Raw genomic sequence first — 22,859 nt, 5'->3', positions numbered from 1 at the left:
TATTTTCACAAAAAAGTGAAATTTTCAAAAATTCTGAAAATTGGCTGAAAACGACTAAATATGAAGGACTCATCGGGCGAATCGCTCTGAAACTGAAATCGGAACTCTCACTGACATTTCCCCTATCTGAAAGTCTGATAAACGCCGGAAAAATGACTAAGTCCAAAAAAAATTTTTTTTCAACTTTTTTCAATTTTACCCACGTGGGATAAATATTCTACCCACACACATTTGGAACTCTCCTGGGGTACCCTCACACATATTATTCCCTCATTTAGTGGATATTTTCACAAAAAAAGTGAAATTTTCAAAAATACTGAAAATTGGCTGAAAACGACTAAATGTGAAGGACTCATCGGGCGAATTGCTCTGGAACTGAAATGGGAATGCTCACTGACATTTCCCCTATCTGAAAGTCTGATAAATGCCAGAAAAATGACTAATTCCCCCCCAAATTTTTTTTTTACTTTTTTCAATTTTACCCCCGTGGGATATATATCCTACCCACACACATTTGGAACTCTGCTGGGGTACCTTCACACATATTATTCCCTAATTTAGCGGATATTTTCAGAAAAATGTGAAATTTTCAAAAATTCTGAAAATTGGCTGAAAACGACTAAATATGAAGGACTCATCGGGCGAATCGCTCTGAAACTGAAATCGGAACGCTCACTGACATTTCCTCTATCTGAAAGTCTGATAAACGCCGGAAAAATGACTAAGTCCCCAAAAAAAAATTTTTAAACTTTTTTCAATTTTACCCCCGTGGGATATATATTCTATCCACACACATTTGGAACTCTCCTGGGGTACCCTCACACATATTATTCCCTCATTTAGTGGATATTTTCACAAAAAAGTGAAATTTTCAAAAATTCTGAAAATTGGCTGAAAACGCCTAAATATGAAGGACTCATCGGGCGAATCGCTCTGGAACTGAAATCGGAACGCTCATTGACATTTCCCCTATCTGAAAGTCTGATAAACGCCGGAAAAATGACTAAGTCCAAAAAAAATTTTTTTAAAACTTTTTTCAATTTTACCCACGTGGGATAAATATTCTACCGACACACATTTGGAACTCTCCTGGGGTACGCTCACACTTATTATTCCCTCATTTAGTGGATATTTTCAAAAAAAATGAAATTTTCAAAAATTCTGAAAATTGGCTGAAATCAACTAAATATGAAGGACTCATCGGGCGAATCGCTCTGGAACTGAAATCGGAATGCTCACTGACATTTCCCCTATCTGAAAGTCTGATAAACACTGGAAAAATGACTAAGTCCAAAAAAAAATTTTTTTCAACTTTTTTCAATTTTACCCCCGTGGGATATATATCCTACCCACACACATTTGGAACTCTCCTGGGGTACCCTCACACATATTATTCCCTCATTTAGTGGATATTTTCACAAAAAAGTGAAATTTTCAAAAATTCTGAAAATTGGCTGAAAATGTCTAAATATGAAGGACTCATCGGGCGAATCACTCTGGAACTGAAATCGGAACGCTCATTGACATTTCCCCTATCTGAAAGTCTGATAAACGCCGGAAAAATGACTAAGTCCAAAAAAAATTTTTTTTCAACTTTTTTCAATTTTACACACGTGAGATAAATATTCTACCCACACACATTTGGAACTCTCCTGGGGTACGCTCACACATATTATTCCCTCATTTAGTGGATATTTTCACAAAAAAGTGAAATTTTCAAAAATTCTGAAAATTGGCTGAAAACGCCTAAATGTGAAGGACTCATCGGGCGAATCGCTCTGGAACTGAAATGGGAATGCTCACTGACATTTCCCCTATCTGAAAGTCTGATAAATGCCAGAAAAATGACTAATTCCCCCCCAAATTTTTTTTTTACTTTTTTCAATTTTACCCCCGTGGGATATATATCCTACCCACACACATTTGGAACTCTGCTGGGGTACCTTCACACACATTATTCCCTAATTTAGTGGATATTTTCAGAAAAATGTGAAATTTTCAAAAATTCTGAAAATTGGCTGAAAACGACTAAATATGAAGGACTCATCGGGCGAATCGCTCTGAAACTGAAATCGGAACTCTCAATGACATTTCCCCTATCTGAAAGTCTGATAAACGCCGGAAAAATGACTAAGTCCCCAAAAAAAAATTTTTAAACTTTTTTCAATTTTACCCCCGTGGGATATATATTCTATCCACACACATTTGGAACTCTCCTGGGGTACCCTCACACATATTATTCCCTCATTTAGTGGATATTTTCACAAAAAAGTGAAATTTTCAAAAATTCTGAAAATTGGCTGAAAACGCCTAAATATGAAGGACTCATCGGGCGAATCGCTCTGGAACTGAAATCGGAACGCTCATTGACATTTCCCCTATCTGAAAGTCTGATAAACGCCGGAAAAATGACTAAGTCTAAAAAAAATTTTTTTTCAACTTTTTTCAATTTTACACACGTGAGATAAATATTCTACCCACACACATTTGGAACTCTCCTGGGGTACGCTCACACATATTATTCCCTAATTTAGTGGATATTTTCAGAAAAATGTGAAATTTTCAAAAATTCTGAAAATTGGCTGAAAACGACTAAATATGAAGGACTCATCGGGCGAATCGCTCTGAAACTGAAATCGGAACGCTCACTGACATTTCCCCTATCTGAAAGTCTGATAAACGCCGGAAAAATGACTAAGTCCCCAAAAAAAAATTTTTAAACTTTTTTCAATTTTACCCCCGTGGGATATATATTCTATCCACACACATTTGGAACTCTCCTGGGGTACCCTCACACATATTATTCCCTCATTTAGTGGATATTTTCACAAAAAAGTGAAATTTTCAAAAATTCTGAAAATTGGCTGAAAACGCCTAAATATGAAGGACTCATCGGGCGAATCGCTCTGGAACTGAAATCGGAACGCTCATTGACATTTCCCCTATCTGAAAGTCTGATAAACGCCGGAAAAATGACTAAGTCCAAAAAAAATTTTTTTTCAACTTTTTTCAATTTTACACACGTGAGATAAATATTCTACCCACACACATTTGGAACTCTCCTGGGGTACGCTCACACATATTATTCCCTCATTTAGTGGATATTTTCACAAAAAAGTGAAATTTTCAAAAATTCTGAAAATTGGCTGAAAACGCCTAAATGTGAAGGACTCATCGGGCGAATCGCTCTGGAACTGAAATGGGAATGCTCACTGACATTTCCCCTATCTGAAAGTCTGATAAATGCCAGAAAAATGACTAATTCCCCCCCAAATTTTTTTTTTACTTTTTTCAATTTTACCCCCGTGGGATATATATCCTACCCACACACATTTGGAACTCTGCTGGGGTACCTTCACACATATTATTCCCTAATTTAGTGGATATTTTCAGAAAAATGTGAAATTTTCAAAAATTCTGAAAATTGGCTGAAAACGACTAAATATGAAGGACTCATCGGGCGAATCGCTCTGAAACTGAAATCGGAACTCTCAATGACATTTCCCCTATCTGAAAGTCTGATAAACGCCGGAAAAATGACTAAGTCCCCAAAAAAAAATTTTTAAACTTTTTTCAATTTTACCCCCGTGGGATATATATTCTATCCACACACATTTGGAACTCTCCTGGGGTACCCTCACACATATTATTCCCTCATTTAGTGGATATTTTCACAAAAAAGTGAAATTTTCAAAAATTCTGAAAATTGGCTGAAAACGCCTAAATATGAAGGACTCATCGGGCGAATCGCTCTGGAACTGAAATCGGAACGCTCATTGACATTTCCCCTATCTGAAAGTCTGATAAACGCCGGAAAAATGACTAAGTCCAAAAAAAATTTTTTTTCAACTTTTTTCAATTTTACACACGTGAGATAAATATTCTACCCACACACATTTGGAACTCTCCTGGGGTACGCTCACACATATTATTCCCTAATTTAGTGGATATTTTCAGAAAAATGTGAAATTTTCAAAAATTCTGAAAATTGGCTGAAAACGACTAAATATGAAGGACTCATCGGGCGAATCGCTCTGAAACTGAAATCGGAACGCTCACTGACATTTCCCCTATCTGAAAGTCTGATAAACGCCGGAAAAATGACTAAGTCCCCAAAAAAAAATTTTTAAACTTTTTTCAATTTTACCCCCGTGGGATATATATTCTATCCACACACATTTGGAACTCTCCTGGGGTACCCTCACACATATTATTCCCTCATTTAGTGGATATTTTCACAAAAAAGTGAAATTTTCAAAAATTCTGAAAATTGGCAGAAAACGCCTAAATATGAAGGACTCATCGGGCGAATCGCTCTGGAACTGAAATCGGAACGCTCATTGACATTTCCCCTATCTGAAAGTCTGATAAACGCCGGAAAAATGACTAAGTCCAAAAAAAATTTTTTTTCAACTTTTTTCAATTTTACACACGTGAGATAAATATTCTACCCACACACATTTGGAACTCTCCTGGGGTACGCTCACACATATTATTCCCTCATTTAGTGGATATTTTCACAAAAAAGTGAAATTTTCAAAAATTCTGAAAATTGGCTGAAAACGCCTAAATGTGAAGGACTCATCGGGCGAATCGCTCTGGAACTGAAATGGGAATGCTCACTGACATTTCCCCTATCTGAAAGTCTGATAAACACTGGAAAAATGACTAAGTCCAAAAAAAAATTTTTTTCAACTTTTTTCAATTTTACCCCCGTGGGATATATATCCTACCCACACACATTTGGAACTCTCCTGGGGTACCCTCACACATATTATTCCCTCATTTAGTGGATATTTTCACAAAAAAGTGAAATTTTCAAAAATTCTGAAAATTGGCTGAAAACGACTAAATATGAAGGACTCATCGGGCGAATCGCTCTGAAACTGAAATCGGAACTCTCACTGACATTTCCCCTATCTGAAAATCTGATAAACGCCGGAAAAATGACTAAGTCCAAAAAAAAATTTTTTTCAACTTTTTTCAATTTTACACACGTGAGATAAATATTCTACCCACACACATTTGGAACTCTCCTGGGGTACGCTCACACATATTATTCCCTCATTTAGTGGATATTTTCACAAAAAAGTGAAATTTTCAAAAATTCTGAAAATTGGCTGAAAACGCCTAAATGTGAAGGACTCATCGGGCGAATCGCTCTGGAACTGAAATGGGAATGCTCACTGACATTTCCCCTATCTGAAAGTCTGATAAATGCCAGAAAAATGACTAATTCCCCCCCAAATTTTTTTTTAACTGTTTTCAATTTTACCCCCGTGGGATATATATCCTACCCACACACATTTGGAACTCTGCTGGGGTACCTTCACACACATTATTCCCTAATTTAGTGGATATTTTCAGAAAAATGTGAAATTTTCTAAAATTCTGAAAATTGGCTGAAAACGACTAAATATGAAGGACTCATCGGGCGAATCGCTCTGGAACTGAAATCGGAACGCTCACTGACATTTCCCCTATCTGAAAGTCTGAAAAACGCCGGAAAAATGACTAAGTCCCCAAAAAAATTTTTTTCAACTTTTTTCAATTTTACACACGTGGGATAAATATTCTACCCACACACATTTGGAACTCTCCTGGGGTACGCTCACACATATTATTCCCTCATTTAGTGGATATTTTCACAAAAAAGTGAAATTTTCAAAAATTCTGAAAATTGGCTGAAAACAAATAAATATGAAGGACTCATCGGGCGAATCGCTCTGGAACTGAAATCGGAATGCTCACTGACATTTCCCCTATCTGAAAGTCTGATAAACACCGGAAAAATGACTAAGTCCAAAAAAAATTTTTTTTCAACTTTTTTCAATTTTACCCCCGTGGAATATATATCCTACCCACACACATTTGGAACTCTCCTGGGGTACCCTCACACATATAATTCCCTCATTTAGTGGATATTTTCACAAAAAAGTGAAATTTTCAAAAATTCTGAAAATTGGCTGAAAACGCCTAAATATGAAGGACTCATCGGGCGAATCGCTCTGGAACTGAAATCGGAACGCTCATTGACATTTCCCCTATCTGAAAGTCTGATAAACGCCGGAAAAATGACTAAGTCCAAAAAAAATTTTTTTTAAACTTTTTTCAATTTTACCCACGTGGGATAAACATTCTACCCACACACATTTGGAACTCTCCTGGGGTACCCTCACACATATTATTCCCTCATTTAGTGGATATTTTCACAAAAAAGTGAAATTTTCAAAAATTCTGAAAATTGGCTGAAAACTACTAAATATGAAGGACTCATCGGGCGAATCACTCTGGAACTGAAATGGGAAAGCTCACTGACATTTCCCCTATCTGAAAGTCTGATAAATGCAAGAAAAATGACTAATTCCCCCCCAAATTTTTTTTTTACTTTTTTCAATTTTACCCCCGTGGGATATATATCCTACCCACACACATTTGGAACTCTGCTGGGGTACCCTCACACATATTATTCCCTAATTTAGTGGATATTTTCACAAAAAAGTGAAATTTTCAAAAATTCTGAAAATTGGCTGAAAACGACTAAATATGAAGGACTCATCGGGCGAATCGCTCTGAAACTGAAATCGGAACGCTCACTGACATTTCCCCTATCTGAAAGTCTGATAAACGTCTGAAAAATTACTAAGTCGAAAAAAAAATTTTTTTCAACTTTTTTCAATTTTTACCCACGTGGGATAAATATTCTACCCACACACATTTGGAACTCTCCTGGGGTACACTCACACATATTATTCCCTCATTTAGTGGATATTTTTACAAAAAAGTGAAATTTTCAAAAATTCTGAAAATTGGCTGAAAACGCCTAAATATGAAGGACTCATCGGGCCAATCGCTCTGGAACTGAAATCGGAACGCTCACTGACATTTCCCCTATCTGAAAGTCTGATAAACGCCGGAAAAATGACTAAGTCCAAAAAAAAATTTTTTTCAACTTTTTTCAATCTTACCCACGTGGGATAAATATTCTACCCACACACATTTGGAACTCTCCTGGGGTACCCTCACACATATTATTCCCTCATTTAGTGGATATTTTCACAAAAAAGTGACATTTTCAAAAATTCTGAAAATTGGCTGAAAACTCCTAAATATGAAAGACTCATCGGGCGAATCACTCTGGAACTGAAATCGGAACGCTCATTGACATTTCCCCTATCTGAAAGTCTGATAAACGCCGGAAAAATGACTAAGTCCAAAAAAAAATTTTTTTCAACTTTTTTCAATTTTACCCCCGTGGAATATATATCCTACCCACACACATTTGGAACTCTCCTGGGGTACCCTCACACATATTATTCCCTAATTTAGTGGATATTTTCACAAAAAAGTGAAATTTTCAAAAATTCTGAAAATTGGCTGAAAACGACTAAATATGAAGGACTCATCGGGCGAATCGCTCTGAAACTGAAATCGGAACGCTCACTGACATTTCCCCTATCTGAAAGTCTGATAAACGCCGGAAAAATGACTAAGTCCCCCCAAAAAAATGTTTCAACTTTTTTCAATTTTACCCCCGTGGGATATATATTCTATCCACACACATTTGGAACTCTCCTGGGGTACCCTCACACATATTATTCCCTCATTTAGTGGATATTTTTACAAAAAAGTGAAATTTTCAAAAATTCTGAAAATTGGGTGAAAACGACTACATATGAAGGACTCATTGGGCGAATCGCTCTGGAACTGAAATCGGAACGCTCACTGACATTTCCCCTATCTGAAAGTCTGATAAACGCCGGAAAAATGACTAAGTCCAAAAAAAAATTTTTTTCAACTTTTTTCAATTTTACACACTTGGGATAAATATTCTAACGACACACATTTGGAACTCTCCTGGGGTACGCTCACACATATTATTCCCTCATTTAGTGGATATTTTCAAAAAAAATGAAATTTTCAAAAATTCTGAAAATTGGCTGAAATCAACTAAATATGAAGGACTCATCGGGCGAATCGCTCTGGAACTGAAATCGGAATGCTCACTGACATTTCCCCTATCTGAAAGTCTGATAAACGCCGGAAAAATGACTAAGTCCAAAAAAAAATTTTTTTCAGCTTTTTTTAATTTTACCCACGTGGGATAAATATTCTACCCACACACATTTGGAACTCTCCTGGGGTACCCTCACACATATTATTAACTCATTTAGTGGATATTTTCACAAAAAAGTGAAATTTTCAAAAATTCTGAAAATTGGCTGAAAACTACTAAATATGAAGGACTCATCGGGCGAATCGCTCTGGAACTGAAATGGGAATGCTCACTGACATTTCCCCTATCTGAAAGTCTGATAAATGCCAGAAAAATGACTAATTCCCCCCCAAATTTTTTTTTTACTTTTTTCAATTTTACCCCCGTGGGATATATATCCTACCCACACACATTTGGAACTCTGCTGGGGTACCCTCACACATATTATTCCCTATTTTAGTGGATATTTTCACAAAAAAGTGAAATTTTCAAAAATTCTGAAAATTGGCTGAAAACGACTAAATATGAAGGACTCATCGGGCGAATCGCTCTGAAACTGAAATCGGAACGCTCACTGACATTTCCCCTATCTGAAAGTCTGATAAACGTCTGAAAAATTACTAAGTCGAAAAAAAAAATTTTTTCAACTTTTTTCAATTTTTACCCACGTGGGATAAATATTCTACCGACACACATTTGGAACTCTCCTGGGGTACGCTCACACATATTATTCCCTCATTTAGTGGATATTTTCAAAAAAAGTGAAATTTTCAAAAATTCTGAAAATTGGCTGAAAACGCCTAAATATGAAGGACTCATCGGGCGAATCGCTCTGGAACTGAAATCGGAATGCTCACTGACATTTCCCCTATCTGAAAGTCTGACAAACACCGGAAAAATGACTAAGTCCAAAAAAAAATTTTTTTCAACTTTTTTCAATTTTACCCCCGTGGAATATATATCCTACCCACACACATTTGGAACTCTCCTGGGGTACCCTCACACATATAATTCCCTCATTTAGTGGATATTTTCACAAAAAAGTGAAATTTTCAAAAATTCTGAAAATTGTCTGAAAACGACTAAATATGAAGGACTCATCGGGCGAATCGCTCTGGAACTGAAATCGGAACGCTCATTGACATTTCCCCTATCTGAAAGTCTGATAAATGCCAGAAAAATGACTAATTCCCCCCCAAATTTTTTTTTTACTTTTTTCAATTTTACCCCCGTGGGATATATATCCTACCCACACACATTTGGAACTCTGCTGGGGTACCCTCACACATATTATTCCCTAATTTAGTGGATATTTTCACAAAAAAGTGAAATTTTCAAAAATTCTGAAAATTGGCTGAAAACGACTAAATATGAAGGACTCATTGGGCGAATCGCTCTGAAACTGAAATCGGAACGCTCACTGACATTTCCCCTATCTGAAAGTCTGATAAACGTCTGAAAAATTACTAAGTCGAAAAAAAAAATTTTTTCAACTTTTTTCAATTTTTACCCACGTGGGATAAATATTCTACCGACACACATTTGGAACTCTCCTGGGGTACGCTCACACATATTATTCCCTCATTTAGTGGATATTTTCAAAAAAAGTGAAATTTTCAAAAATTATGAAAATTGGCTGAAAACGCCTAAATATGAAGGAATCATCGGGCCAATCGCTCTGGAACTGAAATCGGAACGCTCACTGACATTTCCCCTATCTGAAAGTCTGAAAAACGCCGGAAAAATGACTAAGTCCCCAAAAAAATTTTTTTCAACTTTTTTCAATTTTACACACGTGGGATAAATATTCTACCCACACACATTTGGAACTCTCCTGGGGTACGCTCACACATATTATTCCCTCATTTAGTGGATATTTTCACAAAAAAGTGAAATTTTAAAAAATTCTGAAAATTGCCTGAAAGTAAATAAATATGAAGGACTCATTGGGCGAATCGCTCTGGAACTGAAATCGGAACGCTCACTGACATTTCCCCTATCTGAAAGTCTGATAAACGCCGGAAAAATGACTAAGACCCAAAAAAATTTTTTTTCAACTTTTTTCAATTTTACACACGTGGGATAAATATTCTACCCACACACATTTGGAACTCTCCTGGGGTACGCTCACACATATTATTCCCTCATTTATTGGATATTTTCACAAAAAAGTGAAATTTTCAAAAATTCTGAAAATTGGCTTAAAACGCCTAAATATGAAGGACTCATCGGGTCAATCGCTCTGGAACTGAAATCGGAACGCTCACTGACATTTCCCCTATCTGAAAGTCTGATAAACGCCGGAAAAATGACTAAGTCGAAAAAAAATTTTTTTTCAACTTTTTTCAATTTTACCCACGTGGGATAAATATTCTACCCACACACATTTGGAACTCTCTTGGGGTACCCTCACACATATTATTCCCTCATTTAGTGGATATTTTCACAAAAAAGTGAAATTTTCAAAAATTCTGAAAATTGGCTGAAAACTACTAAATATGAAGGACTCATCGGGCGAATCATTCTGGAACTGAAATGGGAATGCTCACTGACATTTCCCCTATCTGAAAGTCTGATAAATGCCAGAAAAATGACTAATTCCCCCCCCAATTTTTTTTTTACTTTTTTCAATTTTACCCCCGTGGGATAAATATTCTACCCACACACATTTGGAACTCTCCTGGGGTACCCTCACACATATTATTCCCTCATTTAGTGGATATTTTCACAAAAAAGTGACATTTTCAAAAATCTTGAAAATTGGCTGAAAACTACTAAATATGAAGGACTCATCCGGCGAATCGCTCTGGAACTGAAATCGGAACGCTCACTGACATTTCCCCTATCTGAAAGTCTGAAAAACGCCGGAAAAATGACTAAGTCCAAAAAAAAATTTTTTTCAACTTTTTTCAATTTTACACACGTGGGATAAATATTCTACCCACACACATTTGGAACTCTCCTGGGGTACGCTCACACATATTATTCCCTCATTTAGTGGATATTTTCACAAAAAAGTGAAATTTTCAAAAATTCAGAAAATTGGCTGAAAACAACTAAATATGAAGGACTCATCAGGCGAATCGCTCTGGAACTGAATTCGGAACACTCACTGACATTTCCCCTATCTGAAAGTCTAATAAACGCCGGAAAAATGACTAAGTCCAAAAAAAAATTTTTTTCGACTTTTTTCAATTTTACACCCGTGGGATATATATCCTACACACACACATTTGGAACTCTCCTGGGGTACCCTCACACATATTATTCCCTCATTTAGTGGATATTTTCACAAAAAAGTGAAATTTTCAAAAATTCTGACAATTGGCTGAAAACGCCTAAATATGAAGGACTCATCGGGCGAATCGCTCTTGTAACTGAAATCGGAACGCTCACTGACATTTCCCCTATCTGAAAGTCTGATAAACGCCGGAAAAATGACTAAGTCCAAAAAAAATTTTTTTTCAACTTTTTTCAATTTTACCCACGTGGGATAAATATTCTACCCACACACATTTGGAACTCTCCTGGGGTACCCTCACACATATTATTCCCTCATTTAGTGGATATTTTCACAAAAAAGTGAAATTTTCAAAAATTCACAAAATTGGCTGAAAACAACTAAATATGAAGGACTCATCGGGCGAATCGCTCTGGAACTGAAATCGGAATGCTCACTGACATTTCCTCTATCTGAAAGTCTGATAAACGCCGGAAAAATGACTAAGTCCAAAAAAAATTTTTTTTCAACTTTTTTCAATTTTACCCACGTGGGATAAATATTCTACCCACACACATTTGGAACTCTCCTGGGGTACCCTCACACATATTATTCCCTCATTTAGTGGATATTTTCACAAAAAAGTGAAATTTTCAAAAATTCTGAAAATTGGCTGAAAACAAATAAATATGAAGGACTCATCGGGCGAATCATTCTGGAACTGAAATGGGAATGCTCACTGACATTTCCCCTATCTGAAAGTCTGATAAATGCCAGAAAAATGACTAATTCCCCCCCAAATTTTTTTTTTACTTTTTTCAATTTTACCCCCGTGGGATATATATCCTACCCACACACATTTGGAACTCTGCTGGGGTACCCTCACACATATTATTCCCTCATTTAGTGGATATTTTCAAAAAAAGTGAAATTTTCAAAAATTCTGAAAATTGGCTGAAAACGCCTAAATATGAAGGACTCATCGGGCCAATCGCTCTGGAACTGAAATGGGAACGCTCACTGACATTTCCCCTATCTGAAAGTCTGAAAAACGCCGGAAAAATGACTAAGTCCCCAAAAAAATTTTTTTCAACTTTTTTCAGTTTTACACACGTGGGATAAATATTCTACCCACACACATTTGGAACTCTCCTGGGGTACGCTCACACATATTATTCCCTCATTTAGTGGATATTTTCACAAAAAAGTGAAATTTTCAAAAATTCAGAAAATTGCCTGAAAACAAATAAATATGAAGGACTCATCGGGCGAATCGCTCTGGAACTGAAATCGGAATGCTCACTGACATTTCCCCTATCTGAAATTCTGTTAAACGCCGGAAAAATGACTAAGTCCAAAAAAAATTTTTTTTCAACTTTTTTCAATTTTACCCACGTGGGATAAATATTCTACCCACACACATTTGGAACTCTCCTGGGGTACCCTCACACATATTATTCCCTCATTTAGTGGATATTTTCACAAAAAAGTGACATTTTCAAAAATTCTGAAAATTGGCTGAAAACGCCTAAATATGAAGGACTCATCGGGCGAATCGCTCTGGAACTGAAATCGGAATGCTCACTGACATTTCCCCTATCTGAAAGTCTGACAAACACCGGAAAAATGACTAAGTCCAAAAAAAAATTTTTTTCAACTTTTTTCAATTTTACCCCCGTGGAATATATATCCTACCCACACACATTTGGAACTCTCCTGGGGTACCCTCACACATATAATTCCCTCATTTAGTGGATATTTTCACAAAAAAGTGAAATTTTCAAAAATTCTGAAAATTGTCTGAAAACGACTAAATATGAAGGACTCATCGGGCGAATCGCTCTGGAACTGAAATCGGAACGCTCATTGACATTTCCCCTATCTGAAAGTCTGATAAATGCCAGAAAAATGACTAATTCCCCCCCAAATTTTTTTTTTACTTTTTTCAATTTTACCCCCGTGGGATATATGTCCTACCCACACACATTTGGAACTCTGCTGGGGTACCTTCACACATATTATTCCCTAATTTAGTGGATATTTTCACAAAAAAGTGAAATTTTCAAAAATTCTGAAAATTGGCTGAAAACGACTAAATATGAAGGACTCATTGGGCGAATCGCTCTGAAACTGAAATCGGAACGCTCACTGACATTTCCAATATCTGAAAGTCTGAAAAACGCCGGAAAAATGACTAAGTCCCCAAAAAAATTTTTTTCAACTTTTTTCAATTTTACACACGTGGGATAAATATTCTACCCACACACATTTGGAACTCTCCTGGGGTACGCTCACACATATTATTCCCTCATTTAGTGGATATTTTCACAAAAAAGTGAAATTTTAAAAAATTCAGAAAATTGCCTGAAAGTAAATAAATATGAAGGACTCATTGGGCGAATCGCTCTGGAACTGAAATCGGAACGCTCACTGACATTTCCCCTATCTGAAAGTCTGATAAACGCCGGAAAAATGACTAAGACCCAAAAAAATTTTTTTTCAACTTTTTTCAATTTTACACACGTGGGATAAATATTCTACCCACACACATTTGGAACTCTCCTGGGGTACGCTCACACATATTATTCCCTCATTTATTGGATATTTTCACAAAAAAGTGAAATTTTCAAAAATTCTGAAAATTGGCTTAAAACGCCTAAATATGAAGGACTCATCGGGCCAATCGCTCTGGAACTGAAATCGGAACGCTCACTGACATTTCCCCTATCTGAAAGTCTGATAAACGCCGGAAAAATGACTAAGTCGAAAAAAAATTTTTTTTCAACTTTTTTCAATTTTACCCACGTGGGATAAATATTCTACCCACACACATTTGGAACTCTCTTGGGGTACCCTCACACATATTATTCCCTCATTTAGTGGATATTTTCACAAAAAAGTGAAATTTTCAAAAATTCTGAAAATTGGCTGAAAACTACTAAATATGAAGGACTCATCGGGCGAATCATTCTGGAACTGAAATGGGAATGCTCACTGACATTTCCCCTATCTGAAAGTCTGATAAATGCCAGAAAAATGACTAATTCCCCCCCAAATTTTTTTTTTACTTTTTTCAATTTTACCCCCGTGGGATAAATATTCTACCCACACACATTTGGAACTCTCCTGGGGTACCCTCACACATATTATTCCCTCATTTAGTGGATATTTTCACAAAAAAGTGACATTTTCAAAAATCTTGAAAATTGGCTGAAAACTACTAAATATGAAGGACTCATCCGGCGAATCGCTCTGGAACTGAAATCGGAACGCTCACTGACATTTCCCCTATCTGAAAGTCTGAAAAACGCCGGAAAAATGACTAAGTCCAAAAAAAAATTTTTTTCAACTTTTTTCAATTTTACACACGTGGGATAAATATTCTACCCACACACATTTGGAACTCTCCTGGGGTACGCTCACACATATTATTCCCTCATTTAGTGGATATTTTCACAAAAAAGTGAAATTTTCAAAAATTCAGAAAATTGGCTGAAAACAACTAAATATGAAGGACTCATCAGGCGAATCGCTCTGGAACTGAATTCGGAACACTCACTGACATTTCCCCTATCTGAAAGTCTAATAAACGCCGGAAAAATGACTAAGTCCAAAAAAAAATTTTTTTCGACTTTTTTCAATTTTACACCCGTGGGATATATATCCTACCCACACACATTTGGAACTCTCCTGGGGTACCCTCACACATATTATTCCCTCATTTAGTGGATATTTTCACAAAAAAGTGAAATTTTCAAAAATTCTGACAATTGGCTGAAAACGCCTAAATATGAAGGACTCATCGGGCGAATCGCTCTTGTAACTGAAATCGGAACGCTCACTGACATTTCCCCTATCTGAAAGTCTGATAAACGCCGGAAAAATGACTAAGTCCAAAAAAAATTTTTTTTCAACTTTATTCAATTTTACCCACGTGGGATAAATATTCTACCCACACACATTTGGAACTCTCCTGGGGTACCCTCACACATATTATTCCCTCATTTAGTGGATATTTTCACAAAAAAGTGAAATTTTCAAAAATTCACAAAATTGGCTGAAAACAACTAAATATGAAGGACTCATCGGGCGAATCGCTCTGGAACTGAAATCGGAATGCTCACTGACATTTCCTCTATCTGAAAGTCTGATAAACGCCGGAAAAATGACTAAGTCCAAAAAAAATTTTTTTTCAACTTTTTTCAATTTTACCCACGTGGGATAAATATTCTACCCACACACATTTGGAACTCTCCTGGGGTACCCTCACACATATTATTCCCTCATTTAGTGGATATTTTCACAAAAAAGTGAAATTTTCAAAAATTCTGAAAATTGGCTGAAAACAAATAAATATGAAGGACTCATCGGGCGAATCATTCTGGAACTGAAATGGGAATGCTCACTGACATTTCCCCTATCTGAAAGTCTGATAAATGCCAGAAAAATGACTAATTCCCCCCCAAATTTTTTTTTTACTTTTTTCAATTTTACCCCCGTGGGATATATATCCTACCCACACACATTTGGAACTCTGCTGGGGTACCCTCACACATATTATTCCCTCATTTAGTGGATATTTTCAAAAAAAGTGAAATTTTCAAAAATTCTGAAAATTGGCTGAAAACGCCTAAATATGAAGGACTCATCGGGCCAATCGCTCTGGAACTGAAATGGGAACGCTCACTGACATTTCCCCTATCTGAAAGTCTGAAAAACGCCGGAAAAATGACTAAGTCCCCAAAAAAATTTTTTTCAACTTTTTTCAGTTTTACACACGTGGGATAAATATTCTACCCACACACATTTGGAACTCTCCTGGGGTACGCTCACACATATTATTCCCTCATTTAGTGGATATTTTCACAAAAAAGTGAAATTTTCAAAAATTCAGAAAATTGCCTGAAAACAAATAAATATGAAGGACTCATCGGGCGAATCGCTCTGGAACTGAAATCGGAACGCTCACTGACATTTCCCCTATCTGAAAGTCTGATAAACGCCGGAAAAATGACTAAGTCGAAAAAAAATTTTTTTTCAACTTTTTTCAATTTTACCCACGTGGGATAAATATTCTACCCACACACATTTGGAACTCTCTTGGGGTACCCTCACACATATTATTCCCTCATTTAGTGGATATTTTCACAAAAAAGTGAAATTTTCAAAAATTCTGAAAATTGGCTGAAAACTACTAAATATGAAGGACTCATCGGGCGAATCATTCTGGAACTGAAATGGGAATGCTCACTGACATTTCCCCTATCTGAAAGTCTGATAAATGCCAGAAAAATGACTAATTCCCCCCCAAATTTTTTTTTTACTTTTTTCAATTTTACCCCCGTGGGATAAATATTCTACCCACACACATTTGGAACTCTCCTGGGGTACCCTCACACATATTATTCCCTCATTTAGTGGATATTTTCACAAAAAAGTGACATTTTCAAAAATCTTGAAAATTGGCTGAAAACTACTAAATATGAAGGACTCATCCGGCGAATCGCTCTGGAACTGAAATCGGAACGCTCACTGACATTTCCCCTATCTGAAAGTCTGAAAAACGCCGGAAAAATGACTAAGTCCAAAAAAAAATTTTTTTCAACTTTTTTCAATTTTACACACGTGGGATAAATATTCTACCCACACACATTTGGAACTCTCCTGGGGTACGCTCACACATATTATTCCCTCATTTAGTGGATATTTTCACAAAAAAGTGAAATTTTCAAAAATTCAGAAAATTGGCTGAAAACAACTAAATATGAAGGACTCATCAGGCGAATCGCTCTGGAACTGAATTCGGAACACTCACTGACATTTCCCCTATCTGAAAGTCTAATAAACGCCGGAAAAATGACTAAGTCCAAAAAAAAATTTTTTTCGACTTTTTTCAATTTTACACCCGTGGGATATATATCCTACCCACACACATTTGGAACTCTCCTGGGGTACCCTCACACATATTATTCCCTCATTTAGTGGATATTTTCACAAAAAAGTGAAATTTTCAAAAATTCTGACAATTGGCTGAAAACGCCTAAATATGAAGGACTCATCGGGCGAATCGCTCTTGTAACTGAAATCGGAACGCTCACTGACATTTCCCCTATCTGAAAGTCTGATAAACGCCGGAAAAATGACTAAGTCCAAAAAAAATTTTTTTTCAACTTTTTTCAATTTTACCCACGTGGGATAAATATTCTACCCACACACATTTGGAACTCTCCTGGGGTACCCTCACACATATTATTCCCTCATTTAGTGGATATTTTCACAAAAAAGTGAAATTTTCAAAAATTCACAAAATTGGCTGAAAACAACTAAATATGAAGGACTCATCGGGCGAATCGCTCTGGAACTGAAATCGGAATGCTCACTGACATTTCCTCTATCTGAAAGTCTGATAAACGCCGGAAAAATGACTAAGTCCAAAAAAAATTTTTTTTCAACTTTTTTCAATTTTACCCACGTGGGATAAATATTCTACCCACACACATTTGGAACTCTCCTGGGGTACCCTCACACATATTATTCCCTCATTTAGTGGATATTTTCACAAAAAAGTGAAATTTTCAAAAATTCTGAAAATTGGCTGAAAACAAATAAATATGAAGGACTCATCGGGCGAATCATTCTGGAACTGAAATGGGAATGCTCACTGACATTTCCCCTATCTGAAAGTCTGATAAATGCCAGAAAAATGACTAATTCCCCCCCAAATTTTTTTTTTACTTTTTTCAATTTTACCCCCGTGGGATATATATCCTACCCACACACATTTGGAACTCTGCTGGGGTACCCTCACACATATTATTCCCTCATTTAGTGGATATTTTCAAAAAAAGTGAAATTTTCAAAAATTCTGAAAATTGGCTGAAAACGCCTAAATATGAAGGACTCATCGGGCCAATCGCTCTGGAACTGAAATGGGAACGCTCACTGACATTTCCCCTATCTGAAAGTCTGAAAAACGCCGGAAAAATGACTAAGTCCCCAAAAAAATTTTTTTCAACTTTTTTCAGTTTTACACACGTGGGATAAATATTCTACCCACACACATTTGGAACTCTCCTGGGGTACGCTCACACATATTATTCCCTCATTTAGTGGATATTTTCACAAAAAAGTGAAATTTTCAAAAATTCAGAAAATTGCCTGAAAACAAATAAATATGAAGGACTCATCGGGCGAATCGCTCTGGAACTGAAATCGGAATGCTCACTGACATTTCCCCTATCTGAAATTCTGATAAACACCGGAAAAATGACTAAGTCCAAAAAAAAATTTTTTTCAACTTTTTTCAATTTTACCCCCGTGGAATATATATCCTACCCACACACATTTGGAACTCTCCTGGGGTACCCTCACACATATAATTCCCTCATTTAGTGGATATTTTCACAAAAAAATGAAATTTTCAAAAATTCTGAAAATTGGCTGAAAACGCCTAAATATGAAGGACTCATCGGGCGAATCGCTCTGGAACTGAAATCGGAACGCTCACTGACATTTCCCCTATCTGAAAGTCTGATAAACGGCGGAAAAATGACTAAGTCCAAAAAAAATTTTTTTTCAACTTTTTTCAATTTTACCCACGTTGGATAAATATTCTACCCACACACATTTGGAACTCTCCTGGGGTACCCTCACACATATTATTCCCTCATTTAGTGGATATTTTCACAAAAAAGTGACATTTTCAAAAATCTTGAAAATTGGCTGAAAACTACTAAATATGAAGGACTCATCGGGCGAATCGCTCTGGAACTGAAATCGGAACGCTCACTGACATTTCCCTTATCTGAAAGTCTGAAAAACGCCGGAAAAATGACTAAGTCCAAAAAAAAATTTTTTTCAACTTTTTTCAATTTTACACACGTGGGATAAATATTCTACCCACACACATTTGGAACTCTCCTGGGGTACGCTCACACATATTATTCCCTCATTTAGTGGATATTTTCACAAAAAAGTTAAATTTTCAAAAATTCAGAAAATTGGCTGAAAACAACTAAATATGAAGGACTCATCGGGCGAATCATTCTGGAACTGAAATGGGAATGCTCACTGACATTTCCCCTATCTGAAAGTCTGATAAATGCCAGAAAAATGACTAATTCCCCCCCAAATTTTTTTTTTACTTTTTTCAATTTTACCCCCGTGGGATAAATATTCTACCCACACACATTTGGAACTCTCCTGGGGTACCCTCACACATATTATTCCCTCATTTAGTGGATATTTTCACAAAAAAGTGACATTTTCAAAAATCTTGAAAATTGGCTGAAAACTACTAAATATGAAGGACTCATCCGGCGAATCGCTCTGGAACTGAAATCGGAACGCTCACTGACATTTCCCCTATCTGAAAGTCTGAAAAACGCCGGAAAAATGACTAAGTCCAAAAAAAAATTTTTTTCAACTTTTTTCAATTTTACACACGTGGGATAAATATTCTACCCACACACATTTGGAACTCTCCTGGGGTACGCTCACACATATTATTCCCTCATTTAGTGGATATTTTCACAAAAAAGTGAAATTTTCAAAAATTCAGAAAATTGGCTGAAAACAACTAAATATGAAGGACTCATCAGGCGAATCGCTCTGGAACTGAATTCGGAACACTCACTGACATTTCCCCTATCTGAAAGTCTAATAAACGCCGGAAAAATGACTAAGTCCAAAAAAAAATTTTTTTCGACTTTTTTCAATTTTACCCACGTGGGATAAATATTCTACCCACACACATTTGGAACTCTCCTGGGGTACCCTCACACATATTATTCCCTCATTTAGTGGATATTTTCACAAAAAAGTGAAATTTTCAAAAATTCACAAAATTGGCTGAAAACAACTAAATATGAAGGACTCATCGGGCGAATCGCTCTGGAACTGAAATCGGAATGCTCACTGACATTTCCTCTATCTGAAAGTCTGATAAACGCCGGAAAAATGACTAAGTCCAAAAAAAATTTTTTTTCAACTTTTTTCAATTTTACCCACGTGGGATAAATATTCTACCCACACACATTTGGAACTCTCCTGGGGTACCCTCACACATATTATTCCCTCATTTAGTGGATATTTTCACAAAAAAGTGAAATTTTCAAAAATTCTGAAAATTGGCTGAAAACAAATAAATATGAAGGACTCATCGGGCGAATCATTCTGGAACTGAAATGGGAATGCTCACTGACATTTCCCCTATCTGAAAGTCTGATAAATGCCAGAAAAATGACTAATTCCCCCCCAAATTTTTTTTTTACTTTTTTCAATTTTACCCCCGTGGGATATATATCCTACCCACACACATTTGGAACTCTGCTGGGGTACCCTCACACATATAATTCCCTCATTTAGTGGATATTTTCACAAAAAAATGAAATTTTCAAAAATTCTGAAAATTGGCTGAAAACGCCTAAATATGAAGGACTCATCGGGCGAATCGCTCTGGAACTGAAATCGGAACGCTCACTGACATTTCCCCTATCTGAAAGTCTGATAAACGCCGGAAAAATGACTAAGTCCAAAAAAAATTTTTTTTCAACTTTTTTCAATTTTACCCACGTTGGATAAATATTCTACCCACACACATTTGGAACTCTCCTGGGGTACCCTCACACATATTATTCCCTCATTTAGTGGATATTTTCACAAAAAAGTGACATTTTCAAAAATCTTGAAAATTGGCTGAAAACTACTAAATATGAAGGACTCATCGGGCGAATCGCTCTGGAACTGAAATCGGAACGCTCACTGACATTTCCCTTATCTGAAAGTCTGAAAAACGCCGGAAAAATGACTAAGTCCAAAAAAAAATTTTTTTCAACTTTTTTCAATTTTACACACGTGGGATAAATATTCTACCCACACACATTTGGAACTCTCCTGGGGTACGCTCACACATATTATTCCCTCATTTAGTGGATATTTTCACAAAAAAGTTAAATTTTCAAAAATTCAGAAAATTGGCTGAAAACAACTAAATATGAAGGACTCATCGGGCGAATCGCTCTGGAACTGAAATCGGAATGCTCACTGACATTTCCCCTATCTGAAAGTCTGATAAACACCGGAAAAATGACTAAGTCCCCAAAAAAAATTTTTTCAACTTTTTTCAATTTTACCCCCGTGGGATATATATCCTACCCACACACATTTGGAACTCTCCTGGGGTACCCTCACACATATTATTCCCTCATTTAGTGGATATTTTCACAAAAAAGTGAAATTTTCAAAAATTCGGAAAATTGGCTGAAAACGCCTAAATATGAAGGACTCATCGGGCGAATCGATCTGGAACTGAATTCGGAACACTCACTGACATTTCCCCTATCTGAAAGTCTAATAAACGCCGGAAAAATGACTAAGTCCAAAAAAAATTTTTTTTCGACTTTTTTCAATTTTACACCCGTGGGATATATATCCTACCCACACACATTTGGAACTCTCCTGGGGTACCCTCACACATATTATTCCCTCATTTAGTGGATATTTTCACAAAAAAGTGAAATTTTCAAAAATTCTGACAATTGGCTGAAAACGCCTAAATATGAAGGACTCATCGGGCGAATCGCTCTTGTAACTGAAATCGGAACGCTCACTGACATTTCCCCTATCTGAAAGTCTGATAAACGCCGGAAAAATGACTAAGTCCAAAAAAAATTTTTTTTCAACTTTTTTCAATTTTACCCACGTGGGATAAATATTCTACCCACACACATTTGGAACTCTCCTGGGGTACCCTCACACATATTATTCCCTCATTTAGTGGATATTTTCACAAAAAAGTGACATTTTCAAAAATCTTGAAAATTGGCTGAAAACAACTAAATATGAAGGACTCATCGGGCGAATCGCTCTGGAACTGAAATCGGAACGCTCACTGACATTTCCCCTATCTGAAAGTCTGAAAAACGCCGGAAAAATGACTAAGTCCAAAAAAAAATTTTTTTCAACTTTTTTCAATTTTACACACGTGGGATAAATATTCTACCCACACACATTTGGAACTCTCCTGGGGTACGCTCACACATATTATTCCCTCATTTAGTGGATATTTTCACAAAAAAGTTAAATTTTCAAAAATTCAGAAAATTGGCTGAAAACAACTAAATATGAAGGACTCATCGGGCGAATCGCTCTGGAACTGAAATCGGAATGCTCACTGACATTTCCCCTATCTGAAAGTCTGATAAACACCGGAAAAATGACTAAGTCCCCAAAAAAATTTTTTTCAACTTTTTTCAATTTTACCCCCGTGGGATATATATCCTACCCACACACATTTGGAACTCTCCTGGGGTACCCTCACACATATTATTCCCTCATTTAGTGGATATTTTCACAAAAAAGTGAAATTTTCAAAAATTCGGAAAATTGGCTGAAAACGCCTAAATATGAAGGACTCATCAGGCGAATCGCTCTGGAACTGAATTCGGAACACTCACTGACATTTCCCCTATCTGAAAGTCTAATAAACGCCGGAAAAATGACTAAGTCCAAAAAAAAATTTTTTTCGACTTTTTTCAATTTTACACCCGTGGGATATATATCCTACCCACACACATTTGGAACTCTCCTGGGGTACCCTCACACATATTATTCCCTCATTTAGTGGATATTTTCACAAAAAAG

Source organism: Phyllobates terribilis, unplaced genomic scaffold, assembly GCF_046119375.1.
Source record: "Phyllobates terribilis strain yellow unplaced genomic scaffold, ASM4611937v1 Scaffold_8__6_contigs__length_399053987, whole genome shotgun sequence".
Lineage (NCBI taxonomy): Eukaryota > Metazoa > Chordata > Amphibia > Anura > Dendrobatidae > Phyllobates > Phyllobates terribilis.
The sequence above is the reverse complement of the archived record's forward strand: the minus strand, read 5'-3'. Positions refer to the sequence as shown.